Below are 23,769 nucleotides of genomic sequence, written 5' to 3' on the forward strand. Positions count from 1 at the left end.
AGATATCAATTCCTTGTCTGTCTTGCACAATCCCATGGTCAGTGTCCATGGGGGGAGGATATTTTTAATTTCACACACCAATACTCTGTGGGAATATTTTCTACTTCCTTAAAATAGGGAAAGCAGTTTGTTTTAATTTTTCAAAGAATTATATTCTTTGTTCAGAAATTGGTTGTTATAATCATTAAATAATCAAATTAAGACTTTTAAAACTTGGTAAAATATAGATGCAAATGGAAAGAGACTTAGTCTTTTTATGAATTAATCAAATTATTTTAAATTCATTTTAATCTTTGGAAGGAGTCCACAAAAGCTGCCAAAATTGCTGTGGGAAGACAGCTTTACTAGATAAAAGGGAGAGCTTTAAAACCCATATTTATTTTATATCGGTTGCATTGTTAAGTATTTTTAAATTCTCACTTTTGTATTGGGATCCCTAAGACCACCCTCAGGTTTGATGATCCACTCCATGGACTCACAGAACTCAGAAAAACTGTTGAGCTCATGGTTACAGTTTATTACAGTGAAAGGATACAGATTAAAACCAGTAAAGGTGAAAGGTGCATAAGATAGCATCTGGGAGAGACTAGCCAAGAGGTTCAGGTTTCTTCTCACAGTGGAGATGTGTGGACAACAGTTAATTCTCCCTGCAACGATGTGTGACATGCAGAAAGTATTGGCAGCCAGGGAAGCTCACTGGACCCCAAGTGCAGGTTGTTTTTGGGGCCAGTCACATAGGCATGGAGGACCATATGCCTGACCTACTCAGTCTGCAGCTCTCCCAGATGTCAGACGGACTGTGGTCCAGACCCTGGGTGAGTAAAACACACAGGCATTCATCATATCGCACAATTAACGTAAACTATTTGCCCAAGGCATCAGGTATACAAAGACAGTCTTGTCAGGCAGGGTATTCTAAGGGCTTAGCGATTATCCACACCCAAGCCTGCTAAGTCAACCCTTTATTTTTAGCCTTCTCTTTGGAGACACCTAAGTTGAAATGATGCATATGGTTGCATTTTATTTAAGAGTCATGGTCCACCAATCAGAGTAAGTGTACTCAAAGAAGAGGTCTTATTTCAACCTCAGAAGATTGGCAAATACATGCATATGTTTATATTTTCAGTTAAAATAAAATGTTTAAAGCAGCAAATACCATTTTTTTGGATTCCTCCCTTATATTGGCTTTTAAATTTCCTAACTACTTGTCCCAATTTCATTTGCTCAAACCGCTTCTAATGAGCTTAAAATGATCTTAAATTTCTTTTATCCATGAAATGGCTCATAATATAAGGATGAAGTGAAGATTTAAAAAAAAAAATGAAGCAACTAAGTTATTCTCAGTAGTCACAAATAGAAACACTGCAAAAATCACCATCATGCAGTCTATTTAAATACATCTCAGTGCTTGGTGCTCCTTTAGCTCCAGGTTTCACTACCAAACAAAAGATACCAAAGGAAATGATACATAAGGGAAGAAACAGTGTTTTCAAGTAGGAATGTGGAGAGTCCTCATTTTGTCCTTGTGCTCCAGAGCATGCTGCAGTGAAACTGATCTGCTCCCCCCACCCCCACCGTCCCCCATCCTGGGAGGATTTGGTTGCATACAGGAAGTCAACAGGGTAAGGTGTTCTCATTGATTGATGCACACGTTTGTTGTACACAGCAGCATGTACCTTCACTCTTAATGAATCTCTTCTGCACATAGGGAGGGACATTGCCAGATTTCTTAAAATGAGAGGCAGCCTTAGCATGGCTGCTGTAAAGATGTTCACCTGTGCAGTATCTGTCAGAACTGCAGTAGCGGCTTCACATGGGGCTTGGGCCAGTGCCCTGACATGGAAGCCAAAGGTTGTCAGTGAGTGAGCCATCACTATTTTTATAGACGTCAGCTATGTTATATTAAATCAGATGTGGAGCAGTACTGATAAATTAGTAAGAAGTTATTCATTTGGATTGTGCTGTGCTAAACTTTAAGATCCAAATACATGGGATTTAATCTTCTAGAAAAGTTATTCTTATGCATGGTTCACAAATTCGTTGTTAATTTTTTGAAATTTTCATTAGGAACCTTTGCAAATATCTTTAATTATAATGGGAAACATACAAAGTTAACATTTTAAATCTTAAATCAGCTTCAACATTTTTAAGAAAAATGCGAGCACTAGCAGGAAAAAATATTGATAGTCACACTACTTTTTATCCCTGAGAAGGGTAGGCGTATTGAGTAATGAATTATTGATTCAGTGTGAGTGAACCTGAGTTTATCTTGAAACCTCCTCCTTGGATTGGGGCATAGCTAGAGTTTAACCTCTCTTTACTCATTATGAACCTCCATGAGATGGGAGTGGCCATAGGAAATGCAGGTTGTTGACATTTTCCTAGCAAAGATGTCTCTGCATACAACTTAATCCAACTCTTTATTGCCACTTCTTTGCATGGCAAATAATAGGTGCTGGTGGGAGGAAAGGTCAATACTGTGTTGGATAAATATATGCAAAAGATGGGTGTTTGTGAAGGCAGAGTCTAAAGATGTCCGGCTTCATATAGAAGCAAGACAGTGCATTTTGTTCCCAAATGAATAGTACATATTTAAAATGTACACAAAGTTATGGGGCTATCTTTTAGGTCATAAATCTAATTATTTCCTCTCCAATTAAAAATATAAAATTATCATCAACTTGTACCTCCTCATATTTCATGCATTGCATGAAGACAGTATTTTAGTATGCACTGGTATCATACTTCTATACGTTAAGGGTTTATTTCATCTCCCAAATCTTGTTTTCGGTCTACATGATCAACATAGTTACTCCATGATAAGAATAGATGATTGTCTGAATAAGGTTGTGACAGAGTAAATGAAAATGATATTTCCACATTTAAATCCTTAGGATGATTAAAAATCCAGAATCTGTCTTACTAATGTGACCTGGCATAACATAAAATGAGTGTTCATTTCCATAATTAAACTGTAATATTTATCTCGGTTAATATAACTTTATCCTATTCAATAAAATAAGTTGCTGATTTTGTCTTGTACATTATGACTAAGTTTGATTTTCATCTGTCACTGAATCCTGGTCAGGTAGATAAGGAAGTCATTCTGAGAGTGATGTACATGAAGGCATCAGGGCAATAATTCAGTTATCCAGGTGCCCAAGGGCTTCCAGTGCGGCTTTCTCTGTAGATCATCTCAGTCATATGTTTGTATTAAAGTGACACTGTCAAAAAAAAAAAAATAAAGTGACACTGTCTGTTTTAGTTAAAGATTATTATGGGTAAATCAATGATGCTATTTTAATGAAAAATAGGGTACTGTAATTATATTATCACTGACATAATTTAATGACTTTAAAGGATCATTATTGCATTTGCTACATAGTGTAGAACTATTACTCCTTTTCCAGTGTTTATTTTTTATTGACATTAATGACAAAGTCTTCAAAAAGAATATAACACTTCAGATTTTTTAAGATGTAATTTTTGTTTTACAATTCCCGTACAAGGTTAAATTGGGTAGGTATTGTTTTATAACTGAAAGGGAGAGAGAGGGAAAGAGAGAGACAGATTCTAGCCAAGTAATTACATTAAATATTCTCCCTGGGGGAAAAAAGTTTCCAAAAAAAGCCTCGAGAATTCATGGAAATTGATAGAATAAATTAACTTCTTGTAAAATCATTTTCCACATCATTAGAATATTTGTTTCCAAATGTCAGAAGCAGATGAGATAATTTTGCTGCAGATACTGCTTCAAGGATGAGGCTGAAACTCACCGAGCACTAGAACAGTGAGGGATATTGAACTTCCCAAAGGTGTAGAGCTGCTCCCAAAGACAGAACTATGACTGAACTTTTGAGTTGTTTCTGCCTGGATGTGGGATAATTATATGTGATGAAATATCGTGAAGCACAGACAGCGATGTCTGCCAGCCATATTTATTAAGATTGAATGCGCATGGAGAATTAAAATGCCAGACAATATTATTTGTTATGTTGAATTTTAAGAAATTTCAAGGCAGATTAAAAAGTGACATTAGAACAAATCGGCTGTCTTTGCCTTCTGCTATAAATCTTCTCATAATTGTTTTTTTTCCTCTCTCATCATTAACAACTTTCCTTTCTTTGACATTTGCAGACATCTACCTCTTTGAAAAGCCTTTCATTTTTTTCTCTTCTTCTCTCTCTTTCTTTCTTTGTTGTCTATTATCCAGATATTTGCTTTAATGCCAAAATTAATGACACTTTAAAATTACTCTTTATAATTTTAAGCTTTAGACACCTGACCTTTCCTGCCCATTTAATCTCTCTCTCTCTTTTTTTTCTTTAGCTTTACCCAGTAATCAAGGGCAGCTAATTAATTAGCATCCACAGCAGAGGAGGAAAAAGAAATTGCACTTGCTTGAAATGCCTTTTATATCACTACTGAACTGCACTTAGAATTTCATAAAGTCTAGTTTGGCTCAGTGGGCTCTTCCATGTTTGTTAAAGCAGGAGGTCCTGGCACCCTCAGGTTAAATGGAATCAGTTGCTCCGAACAGGATGTTTCTCTTTTTTACATGATAATAGGGGTATAGTGCCTGTGCTAGGAAAGAATATTGACTTCAGATCCATGGCTCATTAAAAGATCATACAGAGTAGAAAAAATGATGCTAGCATAAATGTGTGTTTTAGACTGTTTAAAGAGCCGTGTAATTACAGTCTATATGAGTATATACAGAATAAGACTGCAGAGAAGTGGAGTTTTATGCATGCAACCTGATAGAACAATATATTAACATACTTTGTATATAAATTTGAATGAAAATGCAGTCAGCCCAGCAGTCTTTCCATATAAATGTGTATAGCCTCGGGGATGGGCAGGATGATTCCCCTTGGCTCCTAAGAAGGAATATACTCAAGAGAATTACTAAGGATTAGTCATATGGGTAATTGGATTGTTGTGAATTGCTGTGAAGAGGGTCTGAGTTACCTTTGGGTTGGGGGTGTGTGTCAGAATCTTGCAGTATGACAGCGACTGAAGTAGATCATGAGGGAAGAGAGCCATTTCTGTCCACTCTAGCTTGCCCTGATACTTCAGAAACCTCTCCAAAGTCTTAAGCCTAAAACTCAAATGAGATGCCTGAGAAATGGACGTAGGAAGATGGTGGAGAAGACATTTCTAGGATTCGCAGCCCAGTTCTAGGATTGTGTTTGGTGAACCTGCACATCACTAGTAAAAAATATTTAGTACAAAAAGTGCTTTTTACAACTGACTTCAACTCCCAAATAGCTTGCAAGTAACTTGATGTGAAAAAAAAAAAAGAGGCTTAAATTATGTACTTACAGGAAACCATTTCATATCAAGCAAGAGTCTTTGGTTCTACAATTTTCTATCTTTTTATGTTTTATGATTATTTAGAGATGAATAGCCAGCTATAAATAAAGATTCGGGTTGTTTGGCAATAGCTACTTTACAGGGGGAACTAAATGCCTTTTTAATTTGGAAGCAAACCTAAAACAAATGATCATGTTAGTTGAAGTGCTTCCCTTGAGGGGGTGTGATAGGTAAGGATGGGCAATAGAATTTGGCATGAAGTAGGCAATTTTGGAATGCAGTGTAGCTAAGAAATATTTTGATTTGCTTTCCTGTTGACTTCTTGGCTGGGATTCCTGGCACAAAGGGAGAAAATCAAATTAATAGGAATATGTGAAGTTTTAATATTTTATGTTAAAATGCCATTTTAAAATTAGTCTAAAAATAATCAAGCTTAGTTTGAATTCAGCAACTAAGATCTGTAATTAGCTTTATGCATTGTGATTTTATGGCTCCAAACCAAACTCAAAGTGGATGAAGGGTAAGACTAGCTGAAACAAGCCAGCCAGTACATTGCTGAAAAGAAAATGGAATAGTTAGAAGAGAAGCTATGTCTTCTCTAAGAGTTGCCGTCCATTTCTAAGATCGGGTGTTCAGGTCTCTATGTCTAGATTAGACCATAGTGTATCTATTTTTTAAAAAAGTATTGACACAAAGGATACTGTTGAAGGATGCACAGCTCTTACGTCCCACTTGTCTGACTTAAGGAGAATGTTCAACTGGTACCATAATTGTGATCATTAGTGTCTTCTGCATAAGGATTGGATTCTATAAAGAGAACTTGAAGAGTTCTCTTTATAGAATAGTGTTTAATGCTAGATGAGGATTTGTCAAACCTTTATCTTTTAGAGCTCAAACCTCTGTATGGGTTTGAGGTACTGATGGTGCCAGAGAATAGACTGCCCATGCTTAAATACCTTCCAACTACGCATGACCCTTCAAATGACATTTATTTTAATTAGTGTTTCTCAACCTTTCTATAACAACTATTTTGGAATACCTGCTTTACTATCCTGAAACAAAATTCAGAAACAATGCAATCTGCCTATATACATAATTTTAAAAACTCAATCTAATGCCATAAACGAAGAAATAAAAAGAAAAGTAAGCTATCATCAAATAATATGTTTTGCAACAGGTAAACACTTATGCAGGATCTTACCAGAGGACAAAAAATAGCCCCACAGTTTCCAGTGCAATTTAGTTTCCAAGAAACTCAGAGGGGACCAGGGGGATCCCATTAGGATTCCTTGCTTTTTAAAGAAAGTATATTAAGTGTCTTATCAAACTTTGGATTCTCAATAAATGTTTTCCTGATTTGGCTAAAAGCAGCAGGACTTTGTCTTCCAAAGAAATCATATTCAGAGGTATAATATATAAATAAATAGTATATAAAGCAAATAAAAGCTTTTCTCCACTTTCTGTCTGCCACAGTGGCTGTCTCTGAAACATTGCTGTTCTAGGGGTCTGGATATCTGGGATATCCAGGGATAGCTTGAGAGCTAAAACTAAGTTGAAGGAGATGAAAGGAAACCTGTTTTTACTAGTAAGTGATTTCTTTTTTTTTTTTTTTCTTAAAACAATAGAACCATTCTCCCAGACTTACTGTTAAATGGAATTTTTAAGGTTAGAGAAGATAAATTACTGTCTCTTGGGAAGATGTCTCAGGAACGTTTTATACAATTCTTCATTGCAAGATAAAGGAAATAACAAATCTTTGAGTGGATGAGATACTCAACTTGCTGAATGCTGGTCTAACTTCAGGTCAGTTGCACATGTTTGCAGTAAAGCCATTTGAGGATAGGCTGTGTAACATTGCTTCCAGTTCAAAATGCAGATTAAAAATGTATCTCATGGAAAAACAAATCAAAACTACAATGAGATATCACTTCACGGCAGTCAGAATGGCCATCATTAAAAAGTCCACAAACGGTAAGTGCCAGAGAGGGAGTGGAGAAAAGGGAACCCTCCTACACTGTTGATGGGAATGTAATTTGGTGTAGGCACAATGGAAAACAGTATGGAGGTTCCTTTAAAAAGTAAGAACAGACTTACCATATGATCCAACAATCCCACTCCTGGGCATATATCTGAAGAAAACTCCAATTCAAAAAGATACATGCACCTCAGTGTTTATAGCAGCACTATTTACAACAGCCAAGACATGGAAACTACTTAAATGTCCATCGACAGATGACTGGATAGAGAAGATGTGGTATATATAGACAATGGAATGTTATTCAACCATAAAATAGAATGAAATAATGCCATTTGCAACAACATGGATGGACCTGGAAATTGTCATACTAAGTGAAGTAAGCCAGAAAGAAAGAAAAATACCATATGATAACACTTATATGTGGAGTCTAAAATATGATACAAACGAACTTATTTATGAAACAGAAACAGACTCAGACATAGAAAACAAACTTATGGTTACCAAAGGGAAAGGGCAGTGGGGAGGGCTAAATTAAGAGTTTGGGATTAGCAGATACAAACTACTGTATATAAGATAGATAAACAACAAGGTCCTACTGTATAGCACAGAGAACTATATTCAATATCTTGTAATAAATGTAATAGAAAAGAAAAAAAATGTATCTCATGTATGGATGTGTGGCAGGTAACTTTCCTTTCATTAACCTTTTCTGTATCTTATTACATTGTCAGATTTCCTTTATACTTGGTCTTCTTTTTTTTGGAGAAACAGATCATAGGAGTCTGTCATGCAGAGTCAGAAGAAACCTAAGGAATACCTATCTCAACATCTACATTTTGAAAATAAGGCAGTGAAGCCTGGCAGTGTAAACTGATTTGCCCGAGCTCACAACCAAAGTCAGTTGTCTAATGAGAAATACGTGCTGGCCACAGAGTCTGTACCATCTAAAAAAATCACTTCTCAAGAGGAACTTAAATCATTGTTACTAGTTTGGACAGTATCAGACACTTAGAATTAAATATTTCTTCTAACCAGATTGGTTTTATTAACTAGCAGGAACCAGACATGTTGCAGGACTAGAGGACATCTCATGGGATTGACCGCTCTGGGTGACTCACTTCTTACAGTCCTAGTGCCCAGCCACCAGGTCTTGTAGGTTTAATTCAGCAGACCATCACCATGGTCTTCTAATAAATAATGTCATGATGATCTGCCTTCATATTTATATTTCTCCTGAAAAAGTAAATTCATGTTGTCACCATTCATGACCTCAACAGGGCAGGAGACTCTCCTTGTGTACTCTACACTTTTAATAGGCATATCTATTTTTTTCTTAAAAATTGATTACCAGAATTGGCTCAAAACACTGTCCAAACTCAATCCATAATGCCACTGGTTCCCAGTAGGGCATCATAAACACCTGAGTAAGCTTTAAGACCAAATCGGGCCAGACTACCTCTCAGAGGTACTGAAAGAGGAACGTTAGAGGTGCAGGACCTACAGGACCTACAGGTAGGACAGTTTACACAGGGACCAGATTCTGAGTAGGTTTATATTCAGGGGGTTTACTGGAAAATGCTCTTGGAAACAACTCCTGTATGAAATTGTTGGGAGAAGCAGGGTGGGCAGAGGGAGAAGTTGAATAGTAATGTAGTTACGTTAGAGAGAAGCCTCAGACAGTCCTATTGGTAGCCTGGGATGTAGCCCAAAATTAGGGAAGGAGGTAGGGCCCAGTCATTGGAAGCAGACTCTCCCTGGGTGGAAGCGTAACCCAGGATGAGGGAGACAGCTTCCAGCTGCCATCTGGGCTGAGACTCAGCTATGAACCGTTAGCAGCCACCACTCCTAGCAGCTGGAGAAACGAGTGCTTGGGCCTGACAGGTTATCTAGGGGCTGGCTTCACCCAGATTCACTTGCTTTAAGTAGTAACTCACCCTATATAGGAACAGCTTTTCCTGGATTATGGTTGGTTTCTTTTTCTGAGGAAATATAATAGAAGAAAGTTAGTCTGACCGACTTCAGTCCTACCCCTGCAGCAGAACTTGAAGCTGCAACTGATACTCATGGTCTTCATCAATTTGTACTTATTCTAGGTTACATTCACCCCTAGCTGGAACCTCTGCTGGTCTGGATGGCTTACCTAGTGGTCTGATCCAAATCCCTGAAGGGTCAGAGCCCCAGATTCCCATAGCCTTCTCCGGCTAGTATACACCATGGCATTTGTCAGTTGACCATCAACATTGGGTAGGAGAGTACAGAGAAGTGCCCATCAGGAGCAGGTTGCAAATGTATTATTCTCTTCCCACACTGAGTTACAACATCCCTGTCTCCTCATGACAGTCAGAGTCGTGTGTGTGACTCCTTTCCTGCCTACCTATGTTTTGACATGAAGTGACCGGCAGCATTCATAGGTTAATATTCAACAAGACTCTTTCCAAACTATATCAGTGCAATTTTTAAAACTTTAAGGAACAGAATAGGTTCAATGCAATCTCAGTCAATACCAAAATAATTTTTTATGGAAATTGGCAAGTTGATTTTAACATTTAGAAAGGCAAAAGAATAATAATTGCTGAAATAATTTCTTAAAAGATGGACAAAGATGAAAGACTCACACTCAAGACTTAGTATAAAACTACCATAATCCAGAGTAGGTGGTATTAGAAAAAGGATAGATATATGGATGAATGAGAAAGATTTGGATTCAGAAATAGGCTTACACATACATAGTCAAGTGATTCTGACAAAGGTACAAGATTAATTCACTGGAAAAAGGTAGTCATTTCAACAAAAGATACTGGAAAAATTGAATATCCATATCCAAAAAAAATGAACTTCAATCCATACCACACACCATGTACAAAACTTAACTCTACATGAATCCTGGACCTAAATGCATAACCTAAACTATAAAACTTTTAGAAAAATAATGAGAGAAGGTATTTGTGACCTTTGGTTATATAAAAATTCCTTAGATATGGCACCAAAACCGATCCATAGAAAAATTATAAATTTTTAAACTATCAAAATTAGAATCTTCTGCTCTTCAAAATACATAGTTAAGAAAATGAAAACACAAGCCAGGCCATAGATGGGAGGAAAATATTTGCAGATGCATATTTGGTACAGGGCTTATATCCACAAGATATAAAAGATTCTCAGAGTTCAAGAAGAAAACAGTACAGTTCAATAAAAAGCAAAATAATTGAAGAGACACTTTGCCATGTACAGATGAAAAATAAGTACATGAAAAGATGCTCAATAACATTAGTCATTAGGGAAAAACAAATTGAAACCACAATGAGACACTACTATACATCTATGAGAATGACTGAATTTTTTAAATAAAGGAATATAAAGGACTATATCTATACCAAGGGCTGGCGAGAGTCCAGAATATCTGGAAGTCTCAAACATTGCTGAGAGGCAAAACAGAACAGCCACTTCCGAAAAGAGTTTGGAAGTTTCCTGTAAAGGTAAACGTACACCTACCATATAACTCAGCAGTCCTTCTCTTAGGTATTTGCTCACGAGAAATGAAAGCTTATGTTCACATGTAAGTACATTAGAACCTGTATGTGAATATTTATATATAACAGTTCTGTTCATAATAGCCAAAAATGGAAACCATGCAAGTGTCCTTCATCTGGTTAATTAATAAATAAACTGTGGTGCATTCATACAATGAAGTATGTAGAAACTCAGTAGTAAAAAGGAATGAACTATTGATTCATGAAAGAACATACCAATTGAAAGAAGACAGACTCAAAATGTTACATACTGTATAATTCCATTCTGGAAAAGGCAAACCTATAAGGACAGAAAACATTGAGGCATGAAGCATTGAGGATTTGACTATAAAGGAGCATAAGTATTTATTTTGGAGTTATGGAATTATTCTATATCTTGATTTGATGGTGGTACCTCATTAGATGCACTTTACAAAACTCAGAATTGTACACTTAAAAGGGTAAATTATGTAAATTATACCTCGGTAAAATAAACATTTAAAATAGTTCAATGGGACTTTTATTGTGTCCCCTACTAGAAGTGTTACTACCTGGGAACTATGACTTCTGTGCACTTAGAGCCTAGAGTTATGAGGATGATAAGCACACATTTCCCAGGTGTCACTGCCAGTGGTAGCAAGGACCGTGCCTTCCATCCCTTGGTTTCTGGATCCACATAGTCTACCCAACTCTAGTTGCAGCATCACACAGTGAGACTGTATGGGACAGGTCTTGCAGGATGGGTAGAATTGCAACGAATTTACAAAGTGGGAGGGATTTCTGGGAAGAAGGAATTATAAGAGCAAAAACACGAAGGCAGGAAATGCCTTGTTTGTCTCAGTCTGTTTTGTTGGAGCGCTAAGTGTAGGTGGAAATGTATGGTATAAAGGGTGCAAAGGAAAGCTGGATCATATGATGATGTTGTGCGGAAGAGATCATATGTAATTCTGTAATCCATTCAGAGGCTCTGAGAGATGAATTGGCAGATGGTCATAGTGCACTTTAGCAAGACTGGTGAGTCAGCAGTTGTTAGGATAGATTCATATGGCTCAAGAGTAAAGGTGGGTGTAATGATCCTCTGACTTTCAATATAACATGCTTCCAAACCCCAAAGCCTTGGTGTTTTCACCTACATCTATGTTTTCATCCCTTTCTCATGCTCTAGAACTAATTATCTATCTTGTTGAATGAAATTTCAGGTTTATCTTAACCTTTCAGGTAAGTTTATATTAAGATACTCTTGCTTTTTTTCCTGGCACTGATTTTATACCTAGATATCTAGGCTTCTAGCTTTTTATATGACAGAGATTAAACCTTGAATCATAATTTCAGAAGTTAGTTCCTAAACTGTACTCCTATTCCCTATTATCTCTGCCCAGTCATCTTCCTTGTCTTTCAACCTGAGCAGAAGGATCTGCGGGCTCGTCTGGCTCTTGAAGCCCTTATGTTTTTCACTATCCACAAGTAGCCTGCTCCTGGACTTACCAAGTGCTGGACATATGCTTGGCTTCTTATATAGACTCTCATTTAATTCCCAAAATAACCCCTTGCAGATATTTTCTCAGAAGGAGATACAGGCTTAGGGAAGTTAAGTGGCTCATTCTTGTTCATGCAGTTAGTAAGCAACTGACACAGGACTGGAGCCCAGTAATCTGACCCCAGAAGCTGCACTCCTGTCCTCTCTAATGTCCAGGTAGAAGCCACATTCAAACAGGCTGGTACAGTGCATCATCGTTACTGGGCTTGGTGGTCTGCACTTGTGGAGCTAGGTTCTGTGAGCATCATGATCAGTACCTGATGGTGGAAGTAGCTTCCAATGTATAGATAGCAAAGTCCTCGCCGAGTGGGTCAGGACTCTGGGGCAAGAAACTGGAGAAGAGATCAGGAACTAAGAAAAAAGGCAAAACATGAGTATCAGACAAGCATAGGAGGGGTGGAGAAAGTGGCTACAGTTAGGCACACAGATTCTAAGAGCTCTCCCTGGTTATGCCATTTAGGCAACGAATCTTACTGCTGATCCCATCTGGTGCTGGTTCTTGAGCCCATTATGATGTCAGTAAGGTCCGCATTGCCCCAGAATGTCAGCTTTAAGTGCCTGACCACAAAGAGTGACATGTCGTGTTCAGTGATTTCCTTTATTTATAAAGCCCATGCTTAAATATACAGGTGGACATTTGGTATGTGTATTTATAGCAACTGAACTCCAGCAGCCATTAAAATTTGACAGAACAGCATGAAAATAGCCTCAGGCAATGTTGACCTTCCATTCAAATAAAATGGCTTGTTTATCAAGCAAATGAATATTAAGGGTTATTAGTTCTCATTAAAGGATTTCAGCAAATTAAAAGGTTGATAGATAGCCCTCGTCTGTACCCTTTTCTTCCCCGTGCCAGCTCTGGTAATGTCATTGGACTTTAGCACTTTGTAGGTGTTTGGCATCTAGGAAAGTAAGCACATGTGCACACACAGGATATCAATTGTGTGGTAAAAAATCCTATTTCCAGCCTTAGAACTACTTGAATCTTGGAACTACCTCAAAAGTGTTAGAAAAAGGAAATTCATGTGATTGATTTTTGCTGTTATTAAAAAATCATCATTCTCTGTGTTTCTAGATTCTGAGCCATGACACTAATGAATTTGTTTTAAAAAACAGAAGAAAGGCTTAATTTTTTATTATTTTTTCATGTATTTTCCTCTTCTGATCTTATCTTTTATATTACATGAAATGATTGACTTTAGTAGCTGATACCTATTTCATATTTTAAATATTTTTTCTGTTTATAAAAATAGTATATTTGTATACAAATATGAAAATATGCTATGAATATTTAAAAAAATCATTTAATGAATCACCCAGGAAAGTCATTATGAATGTTTTACTTTATTTCTTATGGTCTTCTTTCATAATGTGTATGTCATAATAAGTGCTGTGCATAATATAGTCATTAAACTTTCTTATATGCATATTTAATATATTAAATGTAATATGCCATATCTATTGCATATTTTATTAATGGGTTTATAATGTGCATACAGTTAGGTGTCTTTTTTGCTTAATATTGTATCATAAGGCATTCATTAATAAAATATTGAGTGAAAATCTGGTTTTAATAGCTGTATAATGTCATTAATAAATTTTTCTTAATTCATTTAATATTTTTCAGTACAAGTGATGGTTTTATCTCTAATTACATTTTAACTTAACTTACCTATAAACTTTTCCTCATCTTTGTGTTTTGAAACTCTCCTATCATTTTCTTTAGGTGTATTACTTGTAAATAGGTTTTCACATTTTTCTTTAACCTAATCAGGGATTATATATAGTTTTATTCTTCTATTGCAGAAGTGAAAGTGTGTTTCTTGCAGAATAATTGAGGATTATGGATCAGTTATATGTAAATCAGCAATCTTCTCCCCCTAACTGTTAATATTTTGATGTGTACTTTTCAATTTTTTGTATATACACATATATATATACTTATGTAGTAAGCAGATTATTCTAAACATGAGATCCCATTGTTTTTAGTGTTCTTGACTACTTCGTAAAATATTCTGAAATTTTTATATCACTTCATTTAGTTAATGGAAATATTTTTAATGGCAGATTGCATCTCACTGTATCATAATGCTTAAAAAGGTCTTTTGGCTGTTTATAATATTTCCATTTTTTTCATTAGTAAACAAAGCTGCAGGGCATATGGTTGTAGCCTCTCTGACACATCAATCATTTCTTCAGAATAAAATCCTAGAAATGAAATTTCTGAGGAAAAAAAGGGATATGAAATATAAGAATTTGGGGTCAAAAAAATAAGATTTAATTTCTTACTCCAGTTATCTTGTTCATATTTTCTGCTTTCCCTGCTTTCTTGTAATTTTGTTTGCCCTTAAGTCTCTATTTTTTGTTTTCTCTTAATGAATTAAAATATTTATATCCCATTTCTATTAGTGTTTTCCTCTAAATTAAGGATTCAAAAAACTTAAATTTTTTGATTATAAATATTAAGTATATACAAATACGAAACTGATTGTTATTATTATTTTACTGTATTTGTTGTCTGTTTCATGGTTTTGAATAAAAGGGATTAACTGGATTTTGGCATTCCCAAGTGTTAGAAACTGTCTAATATCTCACCTTGGACTCTCGCATCCCCCACGTCTGTATATGCTGCAGTACCAGGTTTTGGATGACAACCACCTACTCTGAGCCGAGGAAGAATGACCCCAGCATTAGGTGAGACCTTGGTGTGCTGTATTAGACAGAAAGCTGGAAAGGGACGTAACTGCCATGGCCACAGAGGGCAGCAGAGGTGGCAGAGAGATCCAGGGGCCAGCAAGCAGGCAAACAGCTTGGGGTGGAAGTCGGGAGACGTAGTTGGGTGCGGCGGCAGCAGTATGGGCCTCAGCACAGTGGAACTAAGTAGGTGAGTCGCCAGCCAGGCTCTGAGCCTTGATGAAATATCTTGATGGGGCAGGGCGTAGTCCGCCCCCATCAGAGTTCCGGCGTGGATGATGTGGGTCGTGGTGAACAGGGAAAATCAACAAGCTGCTGAGTTAACGTCTTCCGAGGCAGGGGCCTCGCGTGCCTTCTGTCCAGCCCAGAACTGAAACTGCAAAGTGAGCTTGGTGGACCCATCAGGTGGACGATTAGAATCCTCAGGCCTGAGAATTAGGTGTTGACATTCCCAAGCAAAGTCATTACTTTAATTACTTCAAAGAACACACATATTGAGCTGTTTCTCTGATACATTTTAGTTCTTTGTCATCTTTTTGGAATATATGGAAATATTTTCCCAAGATAATTAGTTTGCATAAGCAGACATTAAAAAAATAACGTCTTTTTCTTTTTTTTACTTTCTTCTCATATTCCACATTCTTTAATTTTATCAGAGTAAAAAAATTTCACTGACTGAAAGGTTCCTAATTTCTTAAGTAGCTTTATCTGAAAATCTAAAAACTATGGTGACAGTTGCTATAGAAATGCTCAGGAACAGATCAAAACAATTAAAATAGTCTTTCAATTTACAAATGAATACAAATCTCAAATCTATTAACTTCTTTATGGTATAATAAATGGTCTATTTAAAAATATTAAATATAATTGTTTCAGCAAACTGGATAGATTTTTTAAAATATGCAATTAAATGGCTGTGTCTTAAAACAACCTGTTTCCCATATTGAAGAAAAATCTAATTGTGCAAATATTCTTATTCTCTAAAAAGAAGATATAGTCTTTGCATTTTAAAATGCTAACTTAGTCCATTCTTAAATATATCACTCACTTCTCACTCTCATTTTACTTCTAGATTTCTATTTCCTGTATTAAAATGTAGAATTACAAATTGCCTTGAACTTCTAACTCTAGTCTGAAAGATAAATGAAATTAATATAATTTCATTATCCTTCTATGTACAGACCTGTTCTGATTAATTTATTAGCAGTGATATTGCTTTACTTTTCTTAGTACTTGACAATTTTCAAGTGCTGTCACATCTTTTATCTGACTTGATATTTTAGTAAATAAATAAGATAGATATTAACCCTATCAAGAAAGATAAATTTGAGATGGAATAACTTGTTGGAGTACTTCTGGACTAGAAAAACACTGACTGTCTTTTGTTTCTCTGTCACATTCTTACCCTCAACCATGTTTTTAATCCCTTTCTGTTTCTCAGTTACCAAAATGAATGTTGCCTTCATCTTGATAATTTATTTCAACAAAGGATCCCAACCTGGTCCAATGATTTTTTAATCCTTACTAAAAAGATGACTGCCAACATTTATTAAGTATTTTGGATTTATGAAATGGCTTTCAATTGTTATAACAGTTCTATGTTGATACCAACCCATCTATTTTAGGATTGTAACTATTTATCCTACATTTCTATAGCCAGGAATTAAAATAAAAGTCTATATATCTGTATTTTTCTTTTACTCTATCCTAGGGTTTGGAGCTGTAGGGTTACTCTAGGTGGTCCAATTAATAAACTCTAAGTTTTCTTTACTTCTTACTTCTGTAAGAGACCAGTGGGGTATTCATAATTGGTGGAAAGTGTTCCTCCATGAAGGTGTTCAGAGAACTCAGGATCTTTCTACCTTTTGATTCTGCCATCCCCTGGGGCCTCTTGGTTCTCTATATCTCTACATCAGATCCATCTGCTTCTTAGAAGCTTCAGGATGGAGATGACACACTCCCATCTTCTCATCTTCCTTTGGTGGGAGCTAGTCATGTGGACAAGGCTGAACTGTCTCTCTGATTGAGAAGTACCTCCCAGAATCCACACCATGCTTTCGGTGGACAGTTAGCCATCAATGCCATAGAAGGTTAAAACTATGAATACTCCAAAGATAACACGTGTGATGGTATTTAATGATGAGGCAATAACAGGAGAGATTCAGGATTTTGCAGGGAAGTTTTTAAGAGCATGGCCACATGTATGCAAAGGATCAAGCTGTGTTCAACATCTCTCACTCTTCTGGTTGGTTATGTTTTGGAATCCAGTCTACCTCAACCTTCATCCGATCATCTAGAAGACCTGAGCGCACTTCATGGGCCCCGTTTACTAATGTCTTATCCCCAACAATGCATCTGCTAATAGCTTCAATTGGACTGTCTCCTGACTTGAGGGAAAGACTTCCAGCATCTGTTACTTCAGATGGAAGTAACAGCCTCACTGTTTCCTAGTCAGCAGCTGGTGCCCTCTAGGTGAATGGGGCTGGAAGATTTGTATTTTAAATAACCGTCCTTGAATATCTGACAGAACATGAAAGAAAGATCTAGTTGTGTTTTTAAAGGATTTTTCAACTCTGAGAGAATTGGTAAATTAAGAAGCTTCCGTGGTTTAACTATGAGAAAAGATATAATACTGCAATTGGAAAAAAAACTCTCAAACATTACCTCGTATTGAGATTGTAGCCTACTTTTCAAATTCTACCACATCTTGTCGATATCTGTTTTAAGGACTGAATGGCAGGAATCTGATTGAAATTCTTCATGATATAATTAAGGTCTTCCTTCTTGTGTTATTCTTCCACAGAATAGGAACAATTGCTGGTTATGACATTCAGCCCATTGAACTTTATCATTGCACATGTGATCTTGTTCTCTTACGGATGAGGTAATTTAAGGATCTTTCCCAAGATTATAATTTAATTTTGTCCTGAATCTTTAGTGTTGAAGTATTGATTTCACCTGGATCTTCCATTTCAGAATTAATCAAATAAATATTCTTACATTATATCACTGTCAATATTTAAGGAATAATATTAGCTTTTTAACTGATATTAAGTCTCCCTTTTGAAAACCAACAAAAATGCAGGAAGCTAGTAAATGTACAAGTGAAAAGAGCAAATAGATTAGAGGAGCAGAAAGCTCCCCATGCCCTTCATGTAGATTTTCAATGGAATAATGCATGTAAATGATAAAAACGAAATTAAGTTTATAACCTACAGTATGTTGCCACAGATTCCAATTTTTATACTTGTATAGTTAAATGTACTGTTCATTAACTTGACAGAATCCTTTTGATTCTTAAGTTACTTAACCATAGCCCCATGCTAGTTAATTATGGAAAATGTAAAGCGAAGGTGTATTTTTTTAGAAATATAATTCATTCAGGTGCCTTCAAACACTTAACATTCAGGGTGCACAAAATTAGCTACACTTGTCAGAAAATTTTCCAGCCAGATACTAAAAATGACCATGGGGAGGATCCTCTCGCCATGAGTTGGGCCAGTTTTGAAAGAATGTGGTTCACTGCAACCATGGTGTGCTCCATAACAAAATGATAATTCACCGAGGACACAAAATGTTAATCTACTGTTTGCTGCAAATGAAAGTTTAAAAAATAAAATGACAAGAGCTGTTCAACTGTGGAGATAATGGAGCTCACCTACTGAGCTAAACCACCAGGCGAGATGATTTTCATAAGTATCATTTTAACCAGGAAAATTGATACCATACAGCAATGATAAAAGGATTCACAGGAGGGTTTTTCTTTGTTGATGTTTTTGTTTTTGTTGTTATTGTTTTTTTAAGAGTTCTGAAACCATGCATGCTGAAATGCAATGGATTAGAAGACAGAAAACCCAAATTCTAGACCAAATTTGGTAATTTCTCATCCTGCATGTAGTTCCTCTGAGAATTGGAGGATGAGATGGATCTGAAAGTGCCTGATGCAGGTACTAGATTCAGGAATCCTTTCAGTTGCATGTTCTCTCTCTCTCTTTCTTTTTTGGAAGCTGTAAAGGATGGTATCTCGTGGCAGTGGCACTGAGATTGATCTGCTGTTGATTGTACTTACTTGGATATTTGTGTCACTTTGGGCTTTGGAACATTATTTGAGAACCGAGTCTCCTTACTCACTATTTTATCCACCTCATTGCTGACCACTGTTCTCTCAAAATGTTCTCAAAAAATGTATTGACTTTAACTGAGTAATTGGGTTTCACATGCGAATGAAATTGTAGCCCTGATTTTTTCTCCTTTGAATATTAGATAGGAGACACTATTCAGGGAAGGAGGGAAGTCTGGCTTTGAAAACAAGAACTTTAGAAAATCCAAAAATATGTGGAAAAGGAAACAAGAAAGATTTAATCAAGCAAGCCCTTCACCATTCCCTTGAAATGACACAATTCTACCAGAGTTTTGAGCCTGTGAATCTCCTTAAGACTGACTCATTACCATTGTATTTTCAGGGAACTGTGTAGAACAGAGGTAAGAGAACATTGCCCTTTATGGTCTCAGTTTACTAACTCATTTTATGTATTTTGCTGCTAGTTTGAGCCAATTTAGTTTTTTTGAGCCAGTAAATTGACCCAAATTTATTGTTTCATACTCTTGAGTAAAGGTGAATTACAGTTTTAGTACTGCATTAGGCAAATTAACCAAGAAAACACCTTTTTTTTGGTAGAGGAAATGGTACTGAGAATTAGTGAGTTCTTTTATAAGAAATTGAATTTACCTTGTGTCAAATTTTGAGGCATTTGGAAGTTCAGAGTAGAACCTAAGTGCGATAAAAGAGAGAGAAAGAGTGAGAGAGAGAATTTGCATGCACAGAATCAATAAGCAGATGTTTATTTAGAACTTACTAATCAATAAATCACTTGCTACAAATGTTGGAAAACAATAGAACAATGAAGGACAAGAGGAAGGTGCCATTTATCCTCATCTGCTATGGGCAAGAAGCTTATTTGCTATCTTATTTAATTCTCACACCCATCTAGTGTGGAGGGTATTATCCCTGCCGCATCATTTATGAGGAAATTGGGGCTTGGTGAAGTAACTTGCTTAAGGTGACTATGGTGACAAGGGAGCAAGGATTAGAATTCACATCTATTCTCTTTGTCATCCATGCTCCTTCAGCTACACTGTGCTCCCTCCATAGCTACAGAAAAGTCTTTCAGGATTTACTGAAATCACGCAGGGCTGTCAGCAGCACTTCGTTTGAACTGCGCGCACCAGAAGCCATAAAAGAGATCGACCATCTCTAAGGACAGCTTCTGTTTCTCCACACACAACTGGCAGGATTAAGCAAAACTGTGATGCAGATGAACATTTTCTTTTTTCCCAAGTTATCTTCATTGACCTTTCTACTTCTTTTCTTGGCATCTCTTCCTTCAGGTCTGTCTGTCTTCTCTGTACCAAAAAAACAGGGAAGGGTTGGTGCCTGGCATTATATGTATAGGGTTTTAGTTCCTGTGCTTACTGCATTTTGCTTTTCAGATATTTTTATTTTTTCAAATGATACATGTACATAAAGTGTGCTCTAAAATACAACAGAAACCCAGCATATCCCTGTTCCATCTCTCCTGGTTCCTAAATCCCACTTTCCTAAAACAGATACCTTCAACTGTTTAAACCATTTCTTTTGGTATTTCCTCCCCTCCCCACTAAATAGCAGGTCTAAACAGCTGTATCTTTATTTATGCATTTAATTTTACACAATATCTATAAATTTCTCTCTATGAAATTTGAGGATTTAGTTCTCAAATTTTCACCTGCTCATATCCTTCTTCCTTTCTACCAGTAAAGTGATGATTTCACTCTTTGGTGAAATCCTGTACTGTGTTTAGTTGTGCATGTTGCTCACCGTTGAGCCGCTTACTGTTATTACAATTTCATTCCTTTTCTTCTAACGCTTTTTATTTTCCTTGGCATTATTGTTTGCAGTGTTAATTAGGACAGGTTCCACCGCTGAAAAAAAAGAGCAGTGTGTCAGTGGCTTGAAAGATGGAGTTTATTTCCGTTTTATGCCCCATTCTGAGCAAGGAGTCCAGAGGCAGAGACCCAGACTCCTCCTGTACACTTTCACCAGCCTCAACACCTGGCTTCCGTTTCTGCTTCGTGGTCTAAAAACGCTTCTCTAACTTGACCGTCGTGTCTACTTTCCTAAAAGTGAGAATTAGAGAAGAGGGTGTGTGGAGCACACAAATTGAAACATCACATCGCATTGGCCAAAAGTTAGGCTCACGGCCACACGTAACTTCTGTGAGCAGGATGAGAAATATATGTCTTGGTACGAGGACAGCTACATATCTAGGTAAATCTGGGGGTTTTATACCGACGGAAGAAGGAAGAAAGCAACTGACTCGTCCTCTTCCTTGATTCCCACTCTGTTTTGCTGACTTCTGCCTCTACTACTGCACAGAATTATCCATTCTAAGATCACCTCTACATCCTCATTGCCAAATCCTGTGACCTCTTTTCAGTCAATAGGGCATTTCCTTCACTGAAATTTTGTCCAATTCTATTGACTATAATTTTACTGAAACTCTCCATTTGAGTTTATAAATGTCCTTCCCTTTTTTTTGTATTGTTGTAATTGTGAGAAGCAAAATTTAGAATTAATGAATGGATTTAATGTCTACTGTCTCCTATATATTTTTATTTGTTGATGACTAACAACATAAAATGTCAGCAAAGTTTTAAATACTACATCTTGACTTTTTTTTTTTTTGATTGAAGTACCATCAATTACAATGTTTCAGTCCCTGGTTCACAGCACAGTGTCCCAGTCATGCACATACATACACACATTCGTTTTCATATGCATCTTGGTTTTCAGTAATTGTATTATACAATCATCTATAACAGATCTTGCATATATATTTTTCCCACAGAATAAATTAATATTATAAAGCTAAGGTTTTGTTTGGTCTTCAAATACAGCCATAAAATAAATAAAAAGTTTCCCTGGAGTTGAATTACCTGTCATTTTATGTTGTTGAAGTTAACTAAAGCTAGTTACAGTAATATTCTTTTAAGCACTGAAGTTGGGCAAAAAAACCCCCTCTGTCTTAAGTTTTAATAATCTAAACAGAAATCATAATCCTGTGATATGATTTCATATCTAATTGGCCCATAATTTTAAACACTTCGAAGAGAAAGAATATCACCTGCTGATTCTTTGAGACTCTAATTAGAAAATATTATTGTAATATTCATGACAAGTAGAAGCAGATATTCTCATGTGGGGAATTGGTATAGATTCCTGCTGTTGTCTTGATTTTCTTGATCATGTTCTGTTCACATGTGATTCAGAATGAAAAAAAAAAGTCACTCAGCAGCACGCATCCTGTTTAGTAATTTGTTGCTCTCTGTCTTAACTTGAAATTTTATGGAATCCTTACCTAAACCTCCACACAATTGAGTGTTAAGTATTTTCACGGTAAGCCTTGCAGGCGAATAAGGCTGAGCTTATTATATTCCAAACAACGAAGTGAGATGAGAATTGAATGAGGATAGTTGTTACAATAGATTTTATCTTTTTTAAAAATTTGAGATATAGAAAAAATGTGGAAAATTGCACACACACACACACACAACACACTCCTTAATGATTTATCAAAGTGAACACCCCTGTAACCATTGTGAGGTCAAGGGTAAGATATCGCCACCCCTTCTGTGCCTCCATTGACTTGTCCACCCCTTAAATAGAATCATTAGGGTTACTTTGATTTACTCATTTTCTTGTTTTTCTTCATGGTTTTACCATCAAAGTATGTATCCTGACTAATCATGTTGTATACCCTCTCCTATTTTTGGACTTTATTTATTATATAAATATTGTAAAGCACACAGCATTCTTTCCTATCTTCTTTTGCTTGTTTCTGATATTCATCAGAGTATTGAGAAGCTGTAGCTTTAAAAACTTTGGGTATATTTTATTGTACAAATATACCACATTTTAGCTATTTAGTCTGTTGTTGATAGATATTTGATTTGTTTCTGGTTGGGAAAATTTTAGATAATATTGCTGGAAATATTCTTGCACATGTCTCTTAGGGCACGTGTGCATATATTTCTGATGGAAACATACCTAGGAATGCAATTTTTGCATCTCAGGTTATGTCTATCCATAATATTAACAGATATCATCAAAGAGGTTTTCCAAGTGATACCAATTTATATTCCCATCAGCAATAAAAGAGAGCTCTCTCTGCTTCACGTCCTCACCAATATAGGTGGTTGGGATTCTTTTCAATTTTAGCCATTTGACTGGGTGTGTGGCGGTATCTCATTGTGGCTTTAATTAGCATTTCCCTAATGAGCTTGAGCACTTTTTCATATCATTATTAACAATTTGGCTATCTTCTTTCTGCAAATGCTATTTAAAGGCTCTATTGTGTTGAATGTTTTTTTTTTTCAATTGTAGGAGTTCTTGATAGTCTGCTTCAAAAAATCTCCTCCAGCTTTCTAGATTGCCTCTTTACTCTCTTAATGTGAATGTTGATGAACAGAAGTTCTTAACTTTGATGTAGTCTAATTTATCCCTCATTTATTTTATGTTTAGTGCTGTTTAAATTCGTTTAAGAAATGTTTCCCTCTGCTGAGTTGTTGATGTTATATTACAATATACTATGTTTTTGAACCTTTGCTATTTTAGCTTCCATATTTAGACCATTTTTTAAATGTAGATATCTAATTGTCCTAGCACAAGTTATTGAAAAGTTATCTTTATCCCACAG

General features: G+C 36.2%; 1 protein-coding gene across 9 annotated transcripts in view; it reads left to right on the forward strand.

Moving 5' to 3' along the window:
- INPP4B (inositol polyphosphate-4-phosphatase type II B) overlaps positions 1-23,769 on the forward strand; it is a 661,544-nt gene that overhangs the window by 149,644 nt on the left and 488,131 nt on the right. The window lies entirely within an intron of this gene.

The sequence above is a fragment of the Camelus dromedarius genome, chromosome 1 (genome assembly GCF_036321535.1).
Source record: "Camelus dromedarius isolate mCamDro1 chromosome 1, mCamDro1.pat, whole genome shotgun sequence".
NCBI classification, from domain to species: Eukaryota; Metazoa; Chordata; class Mammalia; order Artiodactyla; family Camelidae; genus Camelus; species Camelus dromedarius.